Below are 24,156 nucleotides of genomic sequence, written 5' to 3'. Positions count from 1 at the left end.
TTTTATTTAGACTGAACCCTTTACATTTTTATGTTTAGAACTATACGGAATGGTTGTATGGCACTAGTCACATGCTGTCTTTTTATCCATACGGTATGGTTTAGTGACACTCGTTGCATAATTCACTGCAAATACATTGATTTTAGTATTCATATGCTATATTTACGGACATCAGTCATTCACCAGAATAGTTGAGAGTGCATTTAAGGTCTGAGCATGGATTCACTATGCACGGTATGTATTTGGACCACAAATTTAAAACTGATTTAAGGTTCTGCAATGGAGTTAACCCTATAGGATTGTAAAGCATACCACGGAAGTTGGATGCTTTGATGCAAGTGTAATGAGCTAGTATAACTTGGAAATAATTCTCTAACTCATGGGTAAATAATGAAAATATCGAGCTTGTTTATTATTATCATTATCATTATTATTTACGTAGTTATGTACGGACTTTATTTGGTATAAATCATGGTCGTAACAAAACGTGAGGTTACGTCATGACATGTCTGCTGTATGTATGAGTTTATTTAATGTAAGAACACGTAATTAATAGTATATAATGTATTATTACCTGTAAATATGATGTAGGAATCCAGTTATATTTTGTGCAACACACGGTAATAGTCCAGAACAAGGCATCTTGTCACTAGAGTTGTATAGAAAATTCCATTTATTTGTACATAGGCTATTGGGGACTCGAGAAACTAGATGAAAACATGTGTCATACTTTTCTAGAAGCCTGGCCAGGCAGTGTATATAAAGAGGCAGTTTTGGGAAGTTGGAGTTGAGTTGTTAGCGAGACTTGTAATGGAAGTCGTTAGCCAAGTATGTGAATTCGTGCTGTGATTTTGTTGTGTTGATAGTTGATTGACATGCTAATGTTGCATTCTTCTTATTATTCTTCTTCTTCATAGAAGTGTTTTGTTCAAAATGGAGATTTATTGATATATGTGTGTATAATTTGTAAATAAAATAGTGTACGCAATTGACAGCATCTTGTGTGTGGATCTTTCTGATTACGATAAATGGTGACCATGACAGGACTGAACAATAATTTTCGATAATGAATACGACTGTGAGTGGAAATCAGATCAAAATGTAAGTGATACTGGAAAATATGTCTGTACAACAACTTCAGACGAACTCTCAAGAAGAAAGCTTCCGGCGAACAGCAGTAAGAAATCATTGAAGACACGGCTACAAGAAGACCTCATTAAAAATGGTGAAGTTCCTGAAAGTTTTTTTATCGAAGTGGAAGAACATCCAAACTCGTCATTGGAAGAGGAGGTAAATATGACTACAATGTGTTCCAAATTAATGAACAGGATATAGACACTCGATTCCACCTTAACAGAACAAATTTCAAAAGTAAATGACAAAATCTCAGATGTATATTCTTGAGTTAATTCCACCTTAACAGAACAAATTTTGAAAGTAAATTACGAAATCTCAGACATTCAATCATGAGTTAATTCCACCTGAACAGAACAAATTTCGAAAGTGAATGACAAAATCTCAGGCCTTCATTCATGAGTTAATTCCACCGTAACAGAAAAAAATTTGAAAGTAAATGACAAAATCTCAGACGTTGAGTCACAAGTTACTTCCACCTTAACAAAACAGAATGACAAGTTTTCAGATGAAATTTCTCAAGCTAATACAGTTTTAACTGGACAAATATCTCATGTACACGCAGGTTTACAAAGTAAAACAGTGCCTAGAATCGAAAATTTCAACTGTAGATGATAAAATTTCGCAGATGAATTCTCGAATTAATGACATCGCCAATCAATTAACACAGCAGATTGATAGTACGGTAAACCAGCTGGAAGAGGACGTCTCAAACCTCAAGGAGGAGTTGGAAATCCAGGTTTCCGGCATAAAACAGCAGGTTGGAGGGAGAATTTGTACCATCGTGGAAAGTTTTAGAGGTCGTATCTCTGCTGTTGAGGGAGATTTTGGAAGGTTAGAAAACTGGATTTCGACCATCAAGGGAGATGTACAGAAAATAAGAGAGACCATCCTTCACACTGTAGAAGATAGTTCAAATCGAACGGGACCTATCACCACGCCTTCAACCCTTTCAAACCTAACCGGCAATACAGGACACCTAGACCCGAAGGTGATTATGAAGAGCCTTCGGAATTCTACAGGTGACTGGAGGAGAACGCATCGACTACCAACGAGGAAGAGGCTGGCAGCGAGGCAATACCGACCCCCAACACGGCACGATCCGGTCAAGAGGAGGAGAGCACATCCAGCGACGTCGAGGAAAAGAGAAGATATAATCTGTGACCAAGGAATGCAAAGCATGTGCCAGATACCATGATTTGGGGTGATAATTTAGCCAGTAGTAATAAGTGACCAGAAATTTTCAATGAATATTTTGCATTAAATTATGTCACACCTGTTAAGGCAAAGTCGTAGAGTGTGATGGACTGTTGAAATTATTTCAAGTTATAGGCGAGATATTGATGCAAGTATAATGGACTAGTATAACTTGGAAACAATTCTCTAACCTCTGGGTAAATAATGAAAATATCGAGCTTCATGATGATGATTATGATTATTGTTGTTGTTGTTGTTGTTGTTATTATTATCATTATTATTATTATTATTATTATTATTATTATCATTATTATTATTATTATTATTATTATCATCATCATCATTTTTTATTATTTACGTAGTTATGTACAGACTTTATTTGGTATAAATCATGGTCTAACAAAATGTGAGGTTACGTCACGACATGTCTGCTGTATGTACACTTAAGAAAATGGAAATTGCAAGACCATGAAGGCATTGGTGGTTTGTGTTGATTTTCAAGATATGGAACGATGCCATGTAGGTATGTAAACGATCAAAGTTTCAGACCCATTGGATTTTTGCTACAGGTCTCCCCATGTGATTGGTCGCGGAGGAATCAACTCCAGTATTCGGACTCTAGTGTAGCGTAGTTGACTCGCAGTCTGTGCATGAAGTGTTCCCCGTCAAACATGCCTCGACGACAGAGAACAGGATGCTATCGACAACTGTCGCTATTGGAGAGGGCTCGGATTATTGGGCTGTGTGAGGCTGGATTATTGCTAAGGACTGTCGCTGCACGTTGCGCCGTTCCCGCGTCCAGGCATGGACACAAGAGATCCTGACTAGCTCTAACTTCAATAACTCTGGTGACTAAGTTCTACGGGTGTGAGTTCCGTAACAGAAAAACGTCCAGGTCGATCAATGGTAGTCTCTAACTAACGCAGAAAGACGTCTCTTACTCGTATCTAGTTAGGTACCATATTCTCATTAACTCTTATGGAAATTGTCGTCGCTTGATACTACTACAGTCTTACAACTAATTCTTATTCTAAGAACACAGAGAAAGAGTATTTAGGTTTCACTATTCCATATTTATTTAAATATTACGTCAAATATTCAAGAAGATTATCTCAAATTTTTACTAATGAAGCATTTCTTGAAATGAGTGACTCATTGTCAACCTAATAATTCATATCCGTCAACAACCTTTAGAGAAATCACATCTTCCGACTTCAACCTAAATGAATGTCTTCTCGGATTAAATTGCTTCCTTTCAATAAACTCATTAATCTCCGAAATCATCAATTATTAGCATAAACTACATGTAACATCTGGGAAATTTCTGAAAAAGCTATGTTTTCCCTCGTATATAATTCACCTACAGAGCTGGGTGATGACCAAATAAATTAATATGAATACAGATAATGGTATTTACATGTGCCATCCTGGCAAGAAAATAAACATTAAAACTAAGTACACTAAGAATATAGGATGCATCCTCAAAGAAGAAAATAAAAATCCTATTAACTATTATTTACAGTCTTTCTAGTGGTACTCTCTTGAGAAAATAAAGAAACGCTAGTGGAATTTCTGAGTTAATGCTCAGTCAAGAAATGGAGTTCAAGTTGTTTGAATCAATTATTCTTGGGATCCGCATTAGATTCTGTTAGTTAACACCTAATCCCTACTCTAAAAACTGTTACATTACTTAAATTTTCACTGACTGATTGTCTGGCTGCAGTTTTAAGACTATCATTAAGGCTATTATAAAGCTCTTCTTACATTGTTTTGACAAGTACACTCGTATATGTTTTACATTTTAAGCATTCATTTCTGCCTACTTAGTTGCTTCTTAGATGCTCATATTTCCTTGTGTCGCACATCATGAGCTAAGCTACGTCCATTGTAAGCCGTAATCACCCTACAAGTAACATTCTCGCAAGATTTAATTTATGAACTTAAGGTAATATGACCTTAGCTTATTGACATAGGACTACGTGCGTACGAAGTAGCAAGAAACGTCACCACACTTATCATACAGAGTTATCATAGCACATGCTACCAATGGAAAATCTACTTGATCATATGACACTATTTCCAACTAAAGGAAAACTGATTCACCTTTGAAAATCTAGGTCACCAGTGATCAGCCTATAGGTTGAAATTATCCAGAAATGGAGTTATATACCGTGAGAGTATTCAAGATCATCCTAAGTAAATCAGTGAAGGCTCAAATCTAATCTAGAGTACATATATGCTTCTCTAGGTAGCCTAATATGGATAAAAACATTGCACTACACGTCTCGAGATCATATCCTGAGCTAGGTAAAATGCGTAGGATCCAGAATTATTGCATGGAATTGGCGAGAATTCAGTGACACTCTCAGAAACATCATTTGAAATCACGAGGTCTTACTTCGTACAACTATGACTATCTCTCTCGAAGAAAACAATAAATACAACCATCATACATCATTAACAACTCTATATCATATCCATGACGCGTCAATTACTACTCATATTTCATATATAGCCACTCTTTCACTTCATCATATATATATCACTACCGTAACTTGCACATCAACGTGCCGTGACATTCATAAAATGCCTACTTTACTTACTACTGTCATAGTGCCAAATTTAACATGAATTGGGACTAGTCTACTGCCGTATTCCTTCATAAAACACATCCAATATATGATCTCGAACAGATCGACGTTGCTTAAATTTAGGACACGCAGGTATTAATGCCAACTTCACTCTTTACACTCCACTGATAATAATAATAACTCTAGCTATCTCTCCTCACATATCTCTGGAAAACCTTACGATCGGGAAATCACTTGGTGACCACGCCTACAAATGGAATTGACGTTTCATACGGATGAGTACCTACTTCCAATCATCTCAACTAGACGTTTATCTACGCACTGTCTTCGCACAAACAAACATTAACATGCAATAAAAGAAATAATATACTCTTACTTACGAAAACGACTTGGATAATGGACTTAGCTTTGCTCAAGATGGTCTCGGTGTTTCCTCATCTCCGGTCATCTGAGACTAGGATCTCGTCATCTGGTTCCTCCACAAGTGGTCGGGTACATCGTAGCTTCTCAACATTGATCACTGGTCATCCGGGACAGCCAACATCGTCTCGCCTCGTCAGGATCCAAGCAGCATCGCCTTGCTTCCTTACAGACCCATGGTGAAGACTCGTGCGTATGAAACAGAACAATGATAGAATATTTGACTCATTGCTGACATCTTCCAATTAATATGGCTCTTGCGTTGCTCAGATTGCATAGTTTTTACTGGGGTACAGTTGATCCAATAAAATAGTTCAAAATCGTCTAAGTCAGATGTTCTGTATATTCTAATTTGAAAATAAATTTCTTTCCGCTATCTTTTTATTAGCGTAAACGCATTCAACAACTGGTCCGAAGGTGTCTTTCAATATTAAACGGTATCGGGAGAATTTTACCGAGGGCTTGCGCCACTGCGTGACGTAGTTCTACTGTGATATACTTTATCTCTTCTTTTTACGTATTTAATCTCCCGCGCGGCATTTAAATCTTGATCTCCGCAGATTAGCGTGTAGTCGCGAATTAAACTTCGTCTTCCAGTTCCTAGTATTTAGCTCCGCTGGATAATCCCTTTTAAATCGAGTCTTGCGTCTTCTTAACACATCGAAGTCAGATTATATAATAAATGATGAGCATTTTTTTTTTCTTGAATAATGGTTTCAAATAATGTCCATTTGTCATTTTTTCCTGCGCCTTCTATACGCGGTCATTATCGTAACCGACCGACGAAAAGACTTACAATTCGGCCCGTACTGACGTTAAATGTATTTTATTTGACATTTTGATCGCAGAGACTCCATCTTTGTTACTACAGCTCTTATAAAGAACTGTGAAACGGCACATTAACTTCCCCTACGTTGAAAGAAATATATGGCTTGCTATATATTTATTATATTCGTCTTCCTTCTTATAATGGGACTTTTCACTGTTCTTTATGAGTTCTCTTTTGTATTATTACTCCTTTCTTCGGAACAATCTGTTTATTCATGATGTAAGTGGCTTCAATCTGTACTTCTTTGCTTCGTCATTACCTGAGATGGTTTGCCCCTTCTCTATTCCTTGAAATATAACTTGATGTTTGCACTGTTATGTACTCCTTTACTGTTTCCATTTAAGTCGTGAATTTCGTATGCATTATTTCTGAATGAACGGTTAATCCTAAATGGTCCTTCGAATAAATGCAAGAATTTCGCGAAGATTTTGTTCGTTACACTGGAAATTGCGGGTTTCTTTATTAATACTAGGTCGCCTTTCTTCAACTCAGGTTTGAAATTCTTATGCTGTACTCTCCTTAACCTTCTCTGTGCTTGTCTGTACATTCTCTCTCGAACCAGTTTGTTAATTTCGTTGATATCTAAGTTAGGTTCAACAGGTAGGTGAACAATTGTGTCCCAAGGTCTTTCAGGTTTAATGCTATGGTGAATAATTTTAGGTATTTGTCCGCTGGATTCATGTATTGTGTTATTCATGCTGTCTTCTATTATTCCAATTACCTCTAACCACCTCCAGTGTTGGTTTGGACAATAGATTCGACAGAACTTCGCTATTTCTTTCATGCATCTTTCAACAGGATTGGACGCTGGATGTCTCACCGAGCAAAGAATGTGTTTAATTCCCAACTCTTCCATGGTTTCTCTGAATTGTAGCGACGTAAATTGTGTCCCTCTGTCTGACGGTAATTTCTCAAGCTTTCCCATACTAGGTAAGGTGTTTTTGATTAGACGTTGTAATACCTGTTTTGTGTTGGCGCGTTGAATTGGTTGTAACGACACATATTTAGAGAACACATCCATCACTACGACTATGTACTTATGTCCCTTTCTGGCAGTTGGGAGTCTGCCGAAGATATCTATAGCATATAATTCTCGAGCTTTATGCGGTAGTATAGCTCTGGGTTCGTGTCTTACTGTACCACTGCCATGTTTGACCTTTTGGCATATGTCGCATGTTCTTACCGTATTCCTCACAGTTCTTCGAATACCTTTCCATGTAAATTTCTCGAGTATGACTTGGGTTACCTTTTCTACGCCACCGTGACCTGTAATCCTGTGTATGTGCCAGATTACTTCCTTGTATAACATCGAAGGTAGTACTATACGTATCCTCTTATGACCTTTACCTGATCTAGCCATTAGTATTCCTTGCTCTAAGCTGTAGATTTTCGCAATTCTCGCCTTTGTTTCACTTTCACGGTTTCCGTCTTCCAATTTATCTATAATTTGTTTCAACCTTTCGTCCTGACGCTGCAAGTGTACTAGGTTCAGTAGTTTCTCTAATGTTTCTTCATCTTCCGGGACCAATTCTATTTTATGAATTACTTCCTCTTTCTCCACAGGGTTACGACTCAAGGCGTCAGCAAGGATGTTTTCCTTTCCCTTACAATACTCGGATTTTTATCTGGAATTGCTGCGTGAACAACATCCACCTTGTTATCCGCTCATAAGTCATTGCAGCTTTCAATCCAAACGTTAATGCCTTATGGTCTGATCTGACCGTTATTGGGTATCTGTAAATAGTTTTTCTCCATTGCTGTAAGGCGTAAATGATTGCTAACAGCTCCTGTTCTGTCGTGGTATAGTTAACCTCGTGGCTCCTTAATTTTCGGCTAGTGAATGCTAGATATATTCTTTTGGGAGGTGTTCCTTCTTCTTCTTGGTACAAACAAGCTCCGATGCCAACATTAGATGCGTCTGACTGTATTATAAATTCTTTTTCATAGTTCGGATAGCCTAATTTGATGCTTTTTGTTAACAAGATCTTTAATTCTTGGAATGCTCTTTCTGCCTTTTCATCCCATTTCCACCTGTTGTTGATCTTTAACAAATCCTGTAAAGGTGCGGCGGTCTGGGTATATCCTTGACAATGGTTAGAGAAAAACTGCGCCATACCAAGAAATTGTCTGACGTGCTTTATACGCTTCGGTCGGGGAAAATCGCATATGGCTTGGATCTTCACTGGGTTAGGCCGTACTCCTGTACCGTCTATCATGTGACCGACGAATAGGACCTCTTCTTGACAGAATTTTGATTTCGTAAGGTTGATCTTAAATCCAGTGGCTCTTAGGTTTCGAAACAACTTCTCAAGCTTGTCACAATGTTCTGTAAATGTTTTAGTTGCCAGAATTAGATCGTCCACGTAGTAAGTTAAAAACTCCTTTACTTCCGGCGTTAAATTTCTGTCTAATGCTCTCACCAAAACCGCACAACTATTTCTCAAACCGAATGGGAGACGACGATAGATATATGTCTGATTATCAAACATAAATCCGGTTAACAATCGGGATTTTTCCTCCAGAACGATGTGATGATATGAGGACGTAAAATCCATGGTTGAAAAATACCTCATGTCACGGAATTTCTGAATAATATCCTTTATTTTTGGAGTTTGATTATACTCTGGAATCAACCGACCATTCAAAAAACGCGCGTCAAGGCACAGACGGAGTTTCCCGTTGCTTTTCACCACAATTACCAAGGGATTCAAATAAGGACTAGATGTCTTCATTATAATGCCATCGTCTTCCATTTCCTTTATGATCTTTTTCACTTCTGGGAAGTGTTTCTCCGGAATTCCATAGAGCTTGCCTTTATAGGGTGTCCAATCGTTCACTATTAGTTTATATTTAAAATTTGGAATCTGTCCTGGTTTATTCTTAAATAAATCCGAGTATTCCTGTAAGATTCCATGAAGTTTTGATTTTTCGATCGAGGAAATCTTAGCATTCGCCACTGCTTCTGCTATGTTCGGCATGTCTTCTTCCTCCTCCATAGCCATTACCTTTTCTATGCTTTCAATAATGTTTTCATCCGCCAGAGATATCTCTCCTTCCTCTGATTGAAAGTTCGGATGCTCTTCCGATGGTATGTTTTCTTCTTCCGACACCTCCTTGTTATCTATGATCATAATGTCGTCATTGATCTTAATCCGTTCTTGGCTTTCCCTGGTGTGTTCGTCAGATATAGGGAATCTTATTTCTTGTTTCTCCATATCGATCGTCATTCCAGTTACCGTCATGAAGTCTATTCCTAGTATAATATTATATTTAATCTTGTTCATGACTATGAATGGATGCTCAAAGTGCCTGTTTCCAATATTTATTTCCAAATATGTTTGTATATTGCATTCCACCGTTTTATCCGGAATTATACCTCTTATTTTAATTTTCGAAACTGGGATGGTTAATAATTTCATTCTTCTACTTATATCTTGGAATAATTCCTTCGAAAGCACTCTGATGCTAGCCCCAGAATCAACTAGGCAACGTACTTTCAGCTCTCCAACTCTTGCTACGATAATAGGCAATTCATATTTTCTTTTCATGTGATGTGCTGTCAAATCCTTTATCAGTTCTTCCGAATCGATTTCCCATGAATCAACCTGCGTTATGAAATAACTGTGAATTTTGGAATCCAATGCGTTCTTTATATTCTCAACCTCACCTTCTAATTCAAAATCGGCGTTTTTTTTTTGCTTGTTATTTTTTCATTTTCTCTTCTACATTCGAATTCTCTCGCGTTTGGATCGAGGATTTGTTCTTCCTGTTTCCTCTTTTTGTATCTCTGCAACTCAAGACTCTCCGCTCCCTCTACATCAGCGTTGACGTCCTGTTCTCTAATTGCTTTCTCCCACTTGATCTTCTCGTTTCGGTCCTCATTTACTTCGCGTATAGGTCTCCGATTATAAGTTTCCCTTCCTTGGTCGTCTCTCATATTTCTTTTTCCGTAACCATATCTTCCTCTGAAATTACTTCTTCCTCTGTTTTCTCTATACGGGTTCCTGTATCGCATGTTGGGTCTATATGCTCTATTTCCCCTATATGCTTCTTGGTTGTAGGACCCTTTTCTGCAATAGCATTTTTCTTCATCTCTCCTTCCACTCTCCTGGTTTCCCCATTGTCTCTTCCTGTTCATTTTTCCTCTTTCTTCAGGGGTATTCCTATCGATGTTTTCCTGTGTGAGCACATTAACCGTTTCTTCACCGTAAGCATTCCTAATCATTCTTTGAGGGTGTGGTGCTGCAGTCATATCGATCTGTCTAAGTGTCGTTTCCATTTGCACTGCCGTAGTTGGGTTAGCAGTAGCCAGCAATCTTTGTATATCTGAGGGAAATTGTCGTTGTATCGTCTTGATCGCTTCAAGCTCACTGGGTGGCGAATCAAGATCCTGAAAACGATGAAACTGGTAAGCGAAGTAATCACTAAACCCTGTTTGACCATTCGTAGCATACTTGCGAGAGTACAACTCTAGACGTAAATTCTGCTGCATCTCCGGACTCCAAAATTTCTGTAAGAACGCCGTTTTAAAGTCGCTATACTCATGGAAAGTATATTTAAATGCTTGGAACCATAAGCTTGGATTAGCATCTAAATGCTTTTCCACTACTTTCAATTTCTTCTCCTCAGCGATGCCATGTTCCTTGAAGTAATCCTCCATTTCCCTAAGGAAACGTTTGGGCGAAATACTGGTGGAATTATTAAAGTGCTTCGGTCTATCATCGAAAGTTTTTATGACGTTAATAATCGTAGGATAACCACTGTTTCCGTTATCCACATTTGTCTCCCCCATACTGTGGTTAGAACGTGTGACTGGTATGGGTGTCCCTTCTCTTTCATTTATTTGAAACTCAACTCCTCTGTTCCGCTCGCTACCAGACATCATAACAGTCTTTCCTGGTCCTTCCTCCCGAATTTCTCGTAACTGAGCTTGCATTTGTCTAAGCCCTTCTTCAGATTTCGATATTCTTTGGTTTAATTCATCCTTATGTTGTTCTATTTCGTCCCTTATCTCCGTTATTCTGCTTCCAATTTGGTTTGCAGCCTGGTCGTACTTCCTTTCCAGACTTGTACTCGTGGTTTGCACGTCCTCACCTAGTTTTCCTATACTTTCCTCACATAATCTCCACTTTTCTTGGGAATCTAGGCTTAACTTTTCCATATTATCTGATAAATCCTTTATTACATTCTCCTTTAAAGATTGGAGATAGTTACTGTTCCCTGTCATTTCTTTCCTAATTTCGTTTATTTCTTCTCGTATCTCTCGGTTCTTCTCCTCCATATTTCCACTAATTTCAGCTTTCCATTCATCTATATTGTTCTTGATCTCTTCTTTCATCTCCTCCATCATTATCTTATGTCTTTCTTCTTGTTCCCTAGTCACCTCTTCCATCTTCTCCTGATATTTATTCATTTCTTCCTTTTGTTCTTGATGACCTCTCCTTATTTCCTCCATCATTTCTTTATGTTTCTCTTCCATAAATCTTTGGTATCGTTCCTCTTGTTCATGCTTCTCTCTCTTCCTCTCTTCTTCCTGCTTCTTCTCCTTCGCCTCACGTTCCTGTCTCTCTTTATTCTTCTCTTCTTCCTGCTTCTTCTCCTTCTCTTCTCGTTCCTGTCTCTCTTTCTTGGATTCTTCATCACGTTTATCCATCCTTTCCATGATCTCCTTTAACCTTTCCTCCTGCTTTCTCATTTCTTCCTGCCTCTCTTTCTTACCTTCTTCGTCGCGTCTTCTAGCTTCTTCATCGCGCTTTCTGTTCTCTTCCAATCTCTCCTTTCTAGCTTCTTCATCGCGCTTTCTAGCTTCTTCATCGCGCTTTCTGTTCTCTTCCATCATTTCTTTTATAGCCTGCAACAATCCCTGATGCTCTTCTTTCTGTCTTCTTTCTTTCTCTTCCTGTTCTTTTTGATATTTCTCTTGTTTCTCTTCTTGGTCTTTCCGATACTGTTCTTGTTCTTCTTGTTGTTCCCTTTGATACTCCTCAAATTGAGCTTTCAAATGGCTTAACGTCGTCATATCGATATTTAATTAGTATTCTAAATTCTAAAAATCCTAATAAACTCTATATTTTCCCTAAATTCTCCACAACTCAAGTTCTCCAGCAATGTCTCTCCCACTACTCCAATCAACAATATATATATTCAGCAAATAAACAGGCAGGCTTCACTACTTGGATCCGATTCAGCTCACGATGTTGACCCAATCACACTAGGAAATATGAGGTACTTGTTCGTGTACTTATGACTCCAATTCTTAACTGAAAATAACTCAAATAACCTCTTACAATCTATCTCTTATATCTAAGTTACATCTAAATAAATTGACATATTAGCGGTAATCTATCCTTCTTTCCTAGTTCTGACTGCTACCAGCTATTTTCTGTTATTCTCTTCAGAGCAATCATCCATTTCTTCTTTCTCCTATTCCATCATCTATACTGGGCATCTACTCGTTCTCACAGTCTGATATCTTGCTGTGTCCACTTCGATCCCGTAAAATAATAATGCATAACAGTCCAGTAAAGAAATTACCGTACGACATCTCCATCTCCATGCAATCATCTTGCTGTTACCATCAATAATTCCTCATCTATTAATTCCTAAAATATCTCCTTCATCTTACCCACTTCTTTTGAGTAAATTCTCCCATTTTACTCTAATTTTGCACCAAAGATCCGTCATTCGACTATCATCTCTGTTATCTTCTTAACAGGTTTCCCGATGTTTTCCTCATTCTTATTGCTACATATGGGAATCAACCTCTTCACAGTTCTGTGTCGTATTCTTTCTCTTGGAATTCCCACGACGATTTTCTCTTGAATTTCCACATACATGAGTATCTCAAAAATTCTATTTGGTTTGCAACCAACAGTTCCCGTGGCCTTTTTCTCCATTCGCATCACGTTGAGGCGCCATTTTCTACTTGCGCCGTTCCCGCGTCCAGGCATGGACACAAGAGATCCTGACTAGCTCTAACTTCAATAACTCTGGTGACTAAGTTCTACGGGTGTGAGTTCCGTAACAGAAAAACGTCCAGGTCGATCAATGGTAGTCTCTAACTAACGCAGAAAGACGCCTCTTACTCGTATCTAGTTAGGTACCATATTCTCATTAACTCTTATGGAAATTGTCGTCGCTTGATACTACTACAGTCTTACAACTAATTCTTATTCTAAGAACACAGAGAAAGAGTATTTAGGTTTCACTATTCCATATTTATTTAAATATTACGTCAAATATTCAAGAAGATTATCTCAAATTTTTACTAATGAAGCATTTCTTGAAATGAGTGACTCATTGTCAACCTAATAATTCATATCCGTCAACAACCTTTAGAGAAATCACATCTTCCGACTTCAACCTAAATGAATGTCTTCTCGGATTAAATTGCTTCCTTTCAATAAACTCATTAATCTCCGAAATCATCAATTATTAGCATAAACTACATGTAACATCTGGGAAATTTCTGAAAAAGCTATGTTTTCCCTCGTATATAATTCACCTACAGAGCTGGGTGATGACCAAATAAATTAATATGAATACAGATAATGGTATTTACATGTGCCATCCTGGCAAGAAAATAAACATTAAAACTAAGTACACTAAGAATATAGGATGCATCCTCAAAGAAGAAAATAAAAATCCTATTAACTATTATTTACAGTCTTTCTAGTGGTACTCTCTTGAGAAAATAAAGAAACGCTAGTGGAATTTCTGAGTTAATGCTCAGTCAAGAAATGGAGTTCAAGTTGTTTGAATCAATTATTCTTGGGATCCGCATTAGATTCTGTTAGTTAACACCTAATCCCTACTCTAAAAACTGTTACATTACTTAAATTTTCACTGACTGATTGTCTGGCTGCAGTTTTAAGACTATCATTAAGGCTATTATAAAGCTCTTCTTACATTGTTTTGACAAGTACACTCGTATATGTTTTACATTTTAAGCATTCATTTCTGCCTACTTAGTTGCTTCTTAGACGCTCATATTTCCTTGTGTCGCACATCATGAGCTAAGCTACGTCCATTGTAAGCCGTAATCACCCTACAAGTAACATTCTCGCAAGATTTAATTTATGAACTTAAGGTAATATGACCTTAGCTTATTGACATAGGACTACGTGCGTACGAAGTAGCAAGAAACGTCACCACACTTATCATACAGAGTTATCATAGCACATGCTACCAATGGAAAATCTACTTGATCATATGACACTATTTCCAACTAAAGGAAAACTGATTCACCTTTGAAAATCTAGGTCACCAGTGATCAGCCTATAGGTTGAAATTATCCAGAAATGGAGTTATATACCGTGAGAGTATTCAAGATCATCCTAAGTAAATCAGTGAAGGCTCAAATCTAATCTAGAGTACATATATGCTTCTCTAGGTAGCCTAATATGGATAAAAACATTGCACTACACGTCTCGAGATCATATCCTGAGCTAGGTAAAATGCGTAGGATCCAGAATTATTGCATGGAATTGGCGAGAATTCAGTGACACTCTCAGAAACATCATTTGAAATCACGAGGTCTTACTTCGTACAACTATGACTATCTCTCTCGAAGAAAACAATAAATACAACCATCATACATCATTAACAACTCTATATCATATCCATGACGCGTCAATTACTACTCATATTTCATATATAGCCACTCTTTCACTTCATCATATATATATCACTACCTTAACTTGCACATCAACGTGCCGTGACATTCATAAAATGCCTACTTTACTTACTACTGTCATAGTGCCAAATTTAACATGAATTGGGACTAGTCTACTGCCGTATTCCTTCATAAAACACATCCAATATATGATCTCGAACAGATCGACGTTGCTTAAATTTAGGACACGCAGGTATTAATGCCAACTTCACTCTTTACACTCCACTGATAATAATAATAACTCTAGCTATCTCTCCTCACATATCTCTGGAAAACCTTACGATCGGGAAATCACTTGGTGACCACGCCTACAAATGGAATTGACGTTTCATACGGATGAGTACCTACTTCCAATCATCTCAACTAGACGTTTATCTACGCACTGTCTTCGCACAAACAAACATTAACATGCAATAAAAGAAATAATATACTCTTACTTACGAAAACGACTTGGATAATGGACTTAGCTTTGCTCAAGATGGTCTCGGTGTTTCCTCATCTCCGGTCATCTGAGACTAGGATCTCGTCATCTGGTTCCTCCACAAGTGGTCGGGTACATCGTAGCTTCTCAACATTGATCACTGGTCATCCGGGACAGCCAACATCGTCTCGCCTCGTCAGGATCCAAGCAGCATCGCCTTGCTTCCTTACAGACCCATGGTGAAGACTCGTGCGTATGAAACAGAACAATGATAGAATATTTGACTCATTGCTGACATCTTCCAATTAATATGGCTCTTGCGTTGCTCAGATTGCATAGTTTTTACTGGGGTACAGTTGATCCAATAAAATAGTTCAAAATCGTCTAAGTCAGATGTTCTGTATATTCTAATTTGAAAATAAATTTCTTTCCGCTATCTTTTTATTAGCGTAAACGCATTCAACAACTGGTCCGAAGGTGTCTTTCAATATTAAACGGTATCGGGAGAATTTTACCGAGGGCTTGCGCCACTGCGTGACGTAGTTCTACTGTGATATACTTTATCTCTTCTTTTTACGTATTTAATCTCCCGCGCGGCATTTAAATCTTGATCTCCGCAGATTAGCGTGTAGTCGCGAATTAAACTTCGTCTTCCAGTTCCTAGTATTTAGCTCCGCTGGATAATCCCTTTTAAATCGAGTCTTGCGTCTTCTTAACACATCGAAGTCAGATTATATAATAAATGATGAGCATTTTTTTTTTCTTGAATAATGGTTTCAAATAATGTCCATTTGTCATTTTTTCCTGCGCCTTCTATACGCGGTCATTATCGTAACCGACCGACGAAAAGACTTACAATTCGGCCCGTACTGACGTTAAATGTATTTTATTTGACATTTTGATCGCAGAGACTCCATCTTTGTTACTACAGCTCTTATAAAGAACTGTGAAACGGCACATTAACTTCCCCTACGTTGAAAGAAATATATGGCTTGCTATATATTTATTATATTCGTCTTCCTTCTTATAATGGGACTTTTCACTGTTCTTTATGAGTTCTCTTTTGTATTATTACTCCTTTCTTCGGAACAATCTGTTTATTCATGATGTAAGTGGCTTCAATCTGTACTTCTTTGCTTCGTCATTACCTGAGATGGTTTGCCCCTTCTCTATTCCTTGAAATATAACTTGATGTTTGCACTGTTATGTACTCCTTTACTGTTTCCATTTAAGTCGTGAATTTCGTATGCATTATTTCTGAATGAACGGTTAATCCTAAATGGTCCTTCGAATAAATGCAAGAATTTCGCGAAGATTTTGTTCGTTACACTGGAAATTGCGGGTTTCTTTATTAATACTAGGTCGCCTTTCTTCAACTCAGGTTTGAAATTCTTATGCTGTACTCTCCTTAACCTTCTCTGTGCTTGTCTGTACATTCTCTCTCGAACCAGTTTGTTAATTTCGTTGATATCTAAGTTAGGTTCAACAGGTAGGTGAACAATTGTGTCCCAAGGTCTTTCAGGTTTAATGCTATGGTGAATAATTTTAGGTATTTGTCCGCTGGATTCATGTATTGTGTTATTCATGCTGTCTTCTATTATTCCAATTACCTCTAACCACCTCCAGTGTTGGTTTGGACAATAGATTCGACAGAACTTCGCTATTTCTTTCATGCATCTTTCAACAGGATTGGACGCTGGATGTCTCACCGAGCAAAGAATGTGTTTAATTCCCAACTCTTCCATGGTTTCTCTGAATTGTAGCGACGTAAATTGTGTCCCTCTGTCTGACGGTAATTTCTCAAGCTTTCCCATACTAGGTAAGGTGTTTTTGATTAGACGTTGTAATACCTGTTTTGTGTTGGCGCGTTGAATTGGTTGTAACGACACATATTTAGAGAACACATCCATCACTACGACTATGTACTTATGTCCCTTTCTGGCAGTTGGGAGTCTGCCGAAGATATCTATAGCATATAATTCTCGAGCTTTATGCGGTAGTATAGCTCTGGGTTCGTGTCTTACTGTACCACTGCCATGTTTGACCTTTTGGCATATGTCGCATGTTCTTACCGTATTCCTCACAGTTCTTCGAATACCTTTCCATGTAAATTTCTCGAGTATGACTTGGGTTACCTTTTCTACGCCACCGTGACCTGTAATCCTGTGTATGTGCCAGATTACTTCCTTGTATAACATCGAAGGTAGTACTATACGTATCCTCTTATGACCTTTACCTGATCTAGCCATTAGTATTCCTTGCTCTAAGCTGTAGATTTTCGCAATTCTCGCCTTTGTTTCACTTTCACGGTTTCCGTCTTCCAATTTATCTATAATTTGTTTCAACCTTTCGTCCTGACGCTGCAAGTGTACTAGGTTCAGTAGTTTCTCTAATGTTTCTTCATCTTCCGGGACCAATTCTATTTTATGAATTACTTCCTCTTTCTCCACAGGGTTACGACTCAAGGCGTCAGCAAGGATGTTTTCCTTTCCCTTACAATACTCGGATTTTTATCTGGAATTGCTGCGTGAACAACATCCACCTTGTTATCCGCTCATAAGTCATTGCAGCTTTCAATCCAAACGTTAATGCCTTATGGTCTGATCTGACCGTTATTGGGTATCTGTAAATAGTTTTTCTCCATTGCTGTAAGGCGTAAATGATTGCTAACAGCTCCTGTTCTGTCGTGGTATAGTTAACCTCGTGGCTCCTTAATTTTCGGCTAGTGAATGCTAGATATATTCTTTTGGGAGGTGTTCCTTCTTCTTCTTGGTACAAACAAGCTCCGATGCCAACATTAGATGCGTCTGACTGTATTATAAATTCTTTTTCATAGTTCGGATAGCCTAATTTGATGCTTTTTGTTAACAAGATCTTTAATTCTTGGAATGCTCTTTCTGCCTTTTCATCCCATTTCCACCTGTTGTTGATCTTTAACAAATCCTGTAAAGGTGCGGCGGTCTGGGTATATCCTTGACAATGGTTAGAGAAAAACTGCGCCATACCAAGAAATTGTCTGACGTGCTTTATACGCTTCGGTCGGGGAAAATCGCATATGGCTTGGATCTTCACTGGGTTAGGCCGTACTCCTGTACCGTCTATCATGTGACCGACGAATAGGACCTCTTCTTGACAGAATTTTGATTTCGTAAGGTTGATCTTAAATCCAGTGGCTCTTAGGTTTCGAAACAACTTCTCAAGCTTGTCACAATGTTCTGTAAATGTTTTAGTTGCCAGAATTAGATCGTCCACGTAGTAAGTTAAAAACTCCTTTACTTCCGGCGTTAAATTTCTGTCTAATGCTCTCACCAAAACCGCACAACTATTTCTCAAACCGAATGGGAGACGACGATAGATATATGTCTGATTATCAAACATAAATCCGGTTAACAATCGGGATTTTTCCTCCAGAACGATGTGATGATATGAGGACGTAAAATCCATGGTTGAAAAATACCTCATGTCACGGAATTTCTGAATAATATCCTTTATTTTTGGAGTTTGATTATACTCTGGAATCAACCGACCATTCAAAAAACGCGCGTCAAGGCACAGACGGAGTTTCCCGTTGCTTTTCACCACAATTACCAAGGGATTCAAATAAGGACTAGATGTCTTCATTATAATGCCATCGTCTTCCATTTCCTTTATGATCTTTTTCACTTCTGGGAAGTGTTTCTCCGGAATTCCATAGAGCTTGCCTTTATAGGGTGTCCAATCGTTCACTATTAGTTTATATTTAAAATTTGGAATCTGTCCTGGTTTATTCTTAAATAAATCCGAGTATTCCTGTAAGATTCCATGAAGTTTTGATTTTTCGATCGAGGAAATCTTAGCATTCGCCACTGCTTCTGCTATGTTCGGCATGTCTTCTTCCTCCTCCATAGCCATTACCTTTTCTATGCTTTCAATAATGTTTTCATCCGCCAGAGATATCTCTCCTTCCTCTGATTGAAAGTTCGGATGCTCTTCCGATGGTATGTTTTCTTCTTCCGACACCTCCTTGTTATCTATGATCATAATGTCGTCATTGATCTTAATCCGTTCTTGGCTTTCCCTGGTGTGTTCGTCAGATATAGGGAATCTTATTTCTTGTTTCTCCATATCGATCGTCATTCCAGTTACCGTCATGAAGTCTATTCCTAGTATAATATTATATTTAATCTTGTTCATGACTATGAATGGATGCTCAAAGTGCCTGTTTCCAATATTTATTTCCAAATATGTTTGTATATTGCATTCCACCGTTTTATCCGGAATTATACCTCTTATTTTAATTTTCGAAACTGGGATGGTTAATAATTTCATTCTTCTACTTATATCTTGGAATAATTCCTTCGAAAGCACTCTGATGCTAGCCCCAGAATCAACTAGGCAACGTACTTTCAGCTCTCCAACTCTTGCTACGATAATAGGCAATTCATATTTTCTTTTCATGTGATGTGCTGTCAAATCCTTTATCAGTTCTTCCGAATCGATTTCCCATGAATCAACCTGCGTTATGAAATAACTGTGAATTTTGGAATCCAATGCGTTCTTTATATTCTCAACCTCACCTTCTAATTCAAAATCGGCGTTTTTTTTTTGCTTGTTATTTTTTCATTTTCTCTTCTACATTCGAATTCTCTCGCGTTTGGATCGAGGATTTGTTCTTCCTGTTTCCTCTTTTTGTATCTCTGCAACTCAAGACTCTCCGCTCCCTCTACATCAGCGTTGACGTCCTGTTCTCTAATTGCTTTCTCCCACTTGATCTTCTCGTTTCGGTCCTCATTTACTTCGCGTATAGGTCTCCGATTATAAGTTTCCCTTCCTTGGTCGTCTCTCATATTTCTTTTTCCGTAACCATATCTTCCTCTGAAATTACTTCTTCCTCTGTTTTCTCTATACGGGTTCCTGTATCGCATGTTGGGTCTATATGCTCTATTTCCCCTATATGCTTCTTGGTTGTAGGACCCTTTTCTGCAATAGCATTTTTCTTCATCTCTCCTTCCACTCTCCTGGTTTCCCCATTGTCTCTTCCTGTTCATTTTTCCTCTTTCTTCAGGGGTATTCCTATCGATGTTTTCCTGTGTGAGCACATTAACCGTTTCTTCACCGTAAGCATTCCTAATCATTCTTTGAGGGTGTGGTGCTGCAGTCATATCGATCTGTCTAAGTGTCGTTTCCATTTGCACTGCCGTAGTTGGGTTAGCAGTAGCCAGCAATCTTTGTATATCTGAGGGAAATTGTCGTTGTATCGTCTTGATCGCTTCAAGCTCACTGGGTGGCGAATCAAGATCCTGAAAACGATGAAACTGGTAAGCGAAGTAATCACTAAACCCTGTTTGACCATTCGTAGCATACTTGCGAGAGTACAACTCTAGACGTAAATTCTGCTGCATCTCCGGACTCCAAAATTTCTGTAAGAACGCCGTTTTAAAGTCGCTATACTCATGGAAAGTATATTTAAATGCTTGGAACCATAAGCTTGGATTAGCATCTAAATGCTTTTCCACTACTTTCAATTTCTTCTCCTCAGCGATGCCATGTTCCTTGAAGTAATCCTCCATTTCCCTAAGGAAACGTTTGGGCGAAATACTGGTGGAATTATTAAAGTGCTTCGGTCTATCATCGAAAGTTTTTATGACGTTAATAATCGTAGGATAACCACTGTTTCCGTTATCCACATTTGTCTCCCCCATACTGTGGTTAGAACGTGTGACTGGTATGGGTGTCCCTTCTCTTTCATTTATTTGAAACTCAACTCCTCTGTTCCGCTCGCTACCAGACATCATAACAGTCTTTCCTGGTCCTTCCTCCCGAATTTCTCGTAACTGAGCTTGCATTTGTCTAAGCCCTTCTTCAGATTTCGATATTCTTTGGTTTAATTCATCCTTATGTTGTTCTATTTCGTCCCTTATCTCCGTTATTCTGCTTCCAATTTGGTTTGCAGCCTGGTCGTACTTCCTTTCCAGACTTGTACTCGTGGTTTGCACGTCCTCACCTAGTTTTCCTATACTTTCCTCACATAATCTCCACTTTTCTTGGGAATCTAGGCTTAACTTTTCCATATTATCTGATAAATCCTTTATTACATTCTCCTTTAAAGATTGGAGATAGTTACTGTTCCCTGTCATTTCTTTCCTAATTTCGTTTATTTCTTCTCGTATCTCTCGGTTCTTCTCCTCCATATTTCCACTAATTTCAGCTTTCCATTCATCTATATTGTTCTTGATCTCTTCTTTCATCTCCTCCATCATTATCTTATGTCTTTCTTCTTGTTCCCTAGTCACCTCTTCCATCTTCTCCTGATATTTATTCATTTCTTCCTTTTGTTCTTGATGACCTCTCCTTATTTCCTCCATCATTTCTTTATGTTTCTCTTCCATAAATCTTTGGTATCGTTCCTCTTGTTCATGCTTCTCTCTCTTCCTCTCTTCTTCCTGCTTCTTCTCCTTCGCCTCACGTTCCTGTCTCTCTTTATTCTTCTCTTCTTCCTGCTTCTTCTCCTTCTCTTCTCGTTCCTGTCTCTCTTTCTTGGATTCTTCATCACGTTTATCCATCCTTTCCATGATCTCCTTTAACCTTTCCTCCTGCTTTCTCATTTCTTCCTGCCTCTCTTTCTTACCTTCTTCGTCGCGTCTTCTAGCTTCTTCATCGCGCTTTCTGTTCTCTTCCAATCTCTCCTTTCTAGCTTCTTCATCGCGCTTTCTAGCTTCTTCATCGCGCTTTCTGTTCTCTTCCATCATTTCTTTTATAGCCTGCAACAATCCCTGATGCTCTTCTTTCTGTCTTCTTTCTTTCTCTTCCTGTTCTTTTTGATATTTCTCTTGTTTCTCTTCTTGGTCTTTCCGATACTGTTCTTGTTCTTCTTGTTGTTCCCTTTGATACTCCTCAAATTGAGCTTTCAAATGGCTTAACGTCGTCATATCGATATTTAATTAGTATTCTAAATTCTAAAAATCCTAATAAACTCTATATTTTCCCTAAATTCTCCACAACTCAAGTTCTCCAGCAATGTCTCTCCCACTACTCCAATCAACAATATATATATTCAGCAAATAAACAGGCAGGCTTCACTACTTGGATCCGATTCAGCTCACGATGTTGACCCAATCACACTAGGAAATATGAGGTACTTGTTCGTGTACTTATGACTCCAATTCTTAACTGAAAATAACTCAAATAACCTCTTACAATCTATCTCTTATATCTAAGTTACATCTAAATAAATTGACATATTAGCGGTAATCTATCCTTCTTTCCTAGTTCTGACTGCTACCAGCTATTTTCTGTTATTCTCTTCAGAGCAATCATCCATTTCTTCTTTCTCCTATTCCATCATCTATACTGGGCATCTACTCGTTCTCACAGTCTGATATCTTGCTGTGTCCACTTCGATCCCGTAAAATAATAATGCATAACAGTCCAGTAAAGAAATTACCGTACGACATCTCCATCTCCATGCAATCATCTTGCTGTTACCATCAATAATTCCTCATCTATTAATTCCTAAAATATCTCCTTCATCTTACCCACTTCTTTTGAGTAAATTCTCCCATTTTACTCTAATTTTGCACCAAAGATCCGTCATTCGACTATCATCTCTGTTATCTTCTTAACAGGTTTCCCGATGTTTTCCTCATTCTTATTGCTACATATGGGAATCAACCTCTTCACAGTTCTGTGTCGTATTCTTTCTCTTGGAATTCCCACGACGATTTTCTCTTGAATTTCCACATACATGAGTATCTCAAAAATTCTATTTGGTTTGCAACCAACAGTTCCCGTGGCCTTTTTCTCCATTCGCATCACGTTGAGGCGCCATTTTCTACTTGCGCCGTTCCCGCGTCCAGGCATGGACACAAGAGATCCTGACTAGCTCTAACTTCAATAACTCTGGTGACTAAGTTCTACGGGTGTGAGTTCCGTAACAGAAAAACGTCCAGGTCGATCAATGGTAGTCTCTAACTAACGCAGAAAGACGCCTCTTACTCGTATCTAGTTAGGTACCATATTCTCATTAACTCTTATGGAAATTGTCGTCGCTTGATACTACTACAGTCTTACAACTAATTCTTATTCTAAGAACACAGAGAAAGAGTATTTAGGTTTCACTATTCCATATTTATTTAAATATTACGTCAAATATTCAAGAAGATTATCTCAAATTTTTACTAATGAAGCATTTCTTGAAATGAGTGACTCATTGTCAACCTAATAATTCATATCCGTCAACAACCTTTAGAGAAATCACATCTTCCGACTTCAACCTAAATGAATGTCTTCTCGGATTAAATTGCTTCCTTTCAATAAACTCATTAATCTCCGAAATCATCAATTATTAGCATAAACTACATGTAACATCTGGGAAATTTCTGAAAAAGCTATGTTTTCCCTCGTATATAATTCACCTACAGAGCTGGGTGATGACCAAATAAATTAATATGAATACAGATAATGGTATTTACATGTGCCATCCTGGCAAGAAAATAAACATTAAAACTAAGTACACTAAGAATATAGGATGCATCCTCAAAGAAGAAAATAAAAATCCTATTAACTATTATTTACAGTCTTTCTAGTGGTACTCTCTTGAGAAAATAAAGAAACGCTAGTGGAATTTCTGAGTTAATGCTCAGTCAAGAAATGGAGTTCAAGTTGTTTGAATCAATTATTCTTGGGATCCGCATTAGATTCTGTTAGTTAACACCTAATCCCTACTCTAAAAACTGTTACATTACTTAAATTTTCACTGACTGATTGTCTGGCTGCAGTTTTAAGACTATCATTAAGGCTATTATAAAGCTCTTCTTACATTGTTTTGACAAGTACACTCGTATATGTTTTACATTTTAAGCATTCATTTCTGCCTACTTAGTTGCTTCTTAGACGCTCATATTTCCTTGTG

The 24,156-nt window shown here is 38.0% G+C and overlaps 1 protein-coding gene across 2 annotated transcripts in view; it reads left to right on the top strand.

Annotated features, from left to right (window-relative positions):
- swm (Zinc finger protein swm) overlaps positions 1-24,156 on the top strand; it is a 503,429-nt gene that overhangs the window by 192,586 nt on the left and 286,687 nt on the right. The gene's annotated exons all lie outside the window — the stretch shown is intronic.

The sequence above is a fragment of the Anabrus simplex genome, chromosome 1 (assembly GCF_040414725.1).
Source record: "Anabrus simplex isolate iqAnaSimp1 chromosome 1, ASM4041472v1, whole genome shotgun sequence".
Lineage (NCBI taxonomy): Eukaryota > Metazoa > Arthropoda > Insecta > Orthoptera > Tettigoniidae > Anabrus > Anabrus simplex.
This window is presented reverse-complemented; position numbering and strand designations above follow the sequence as displayed.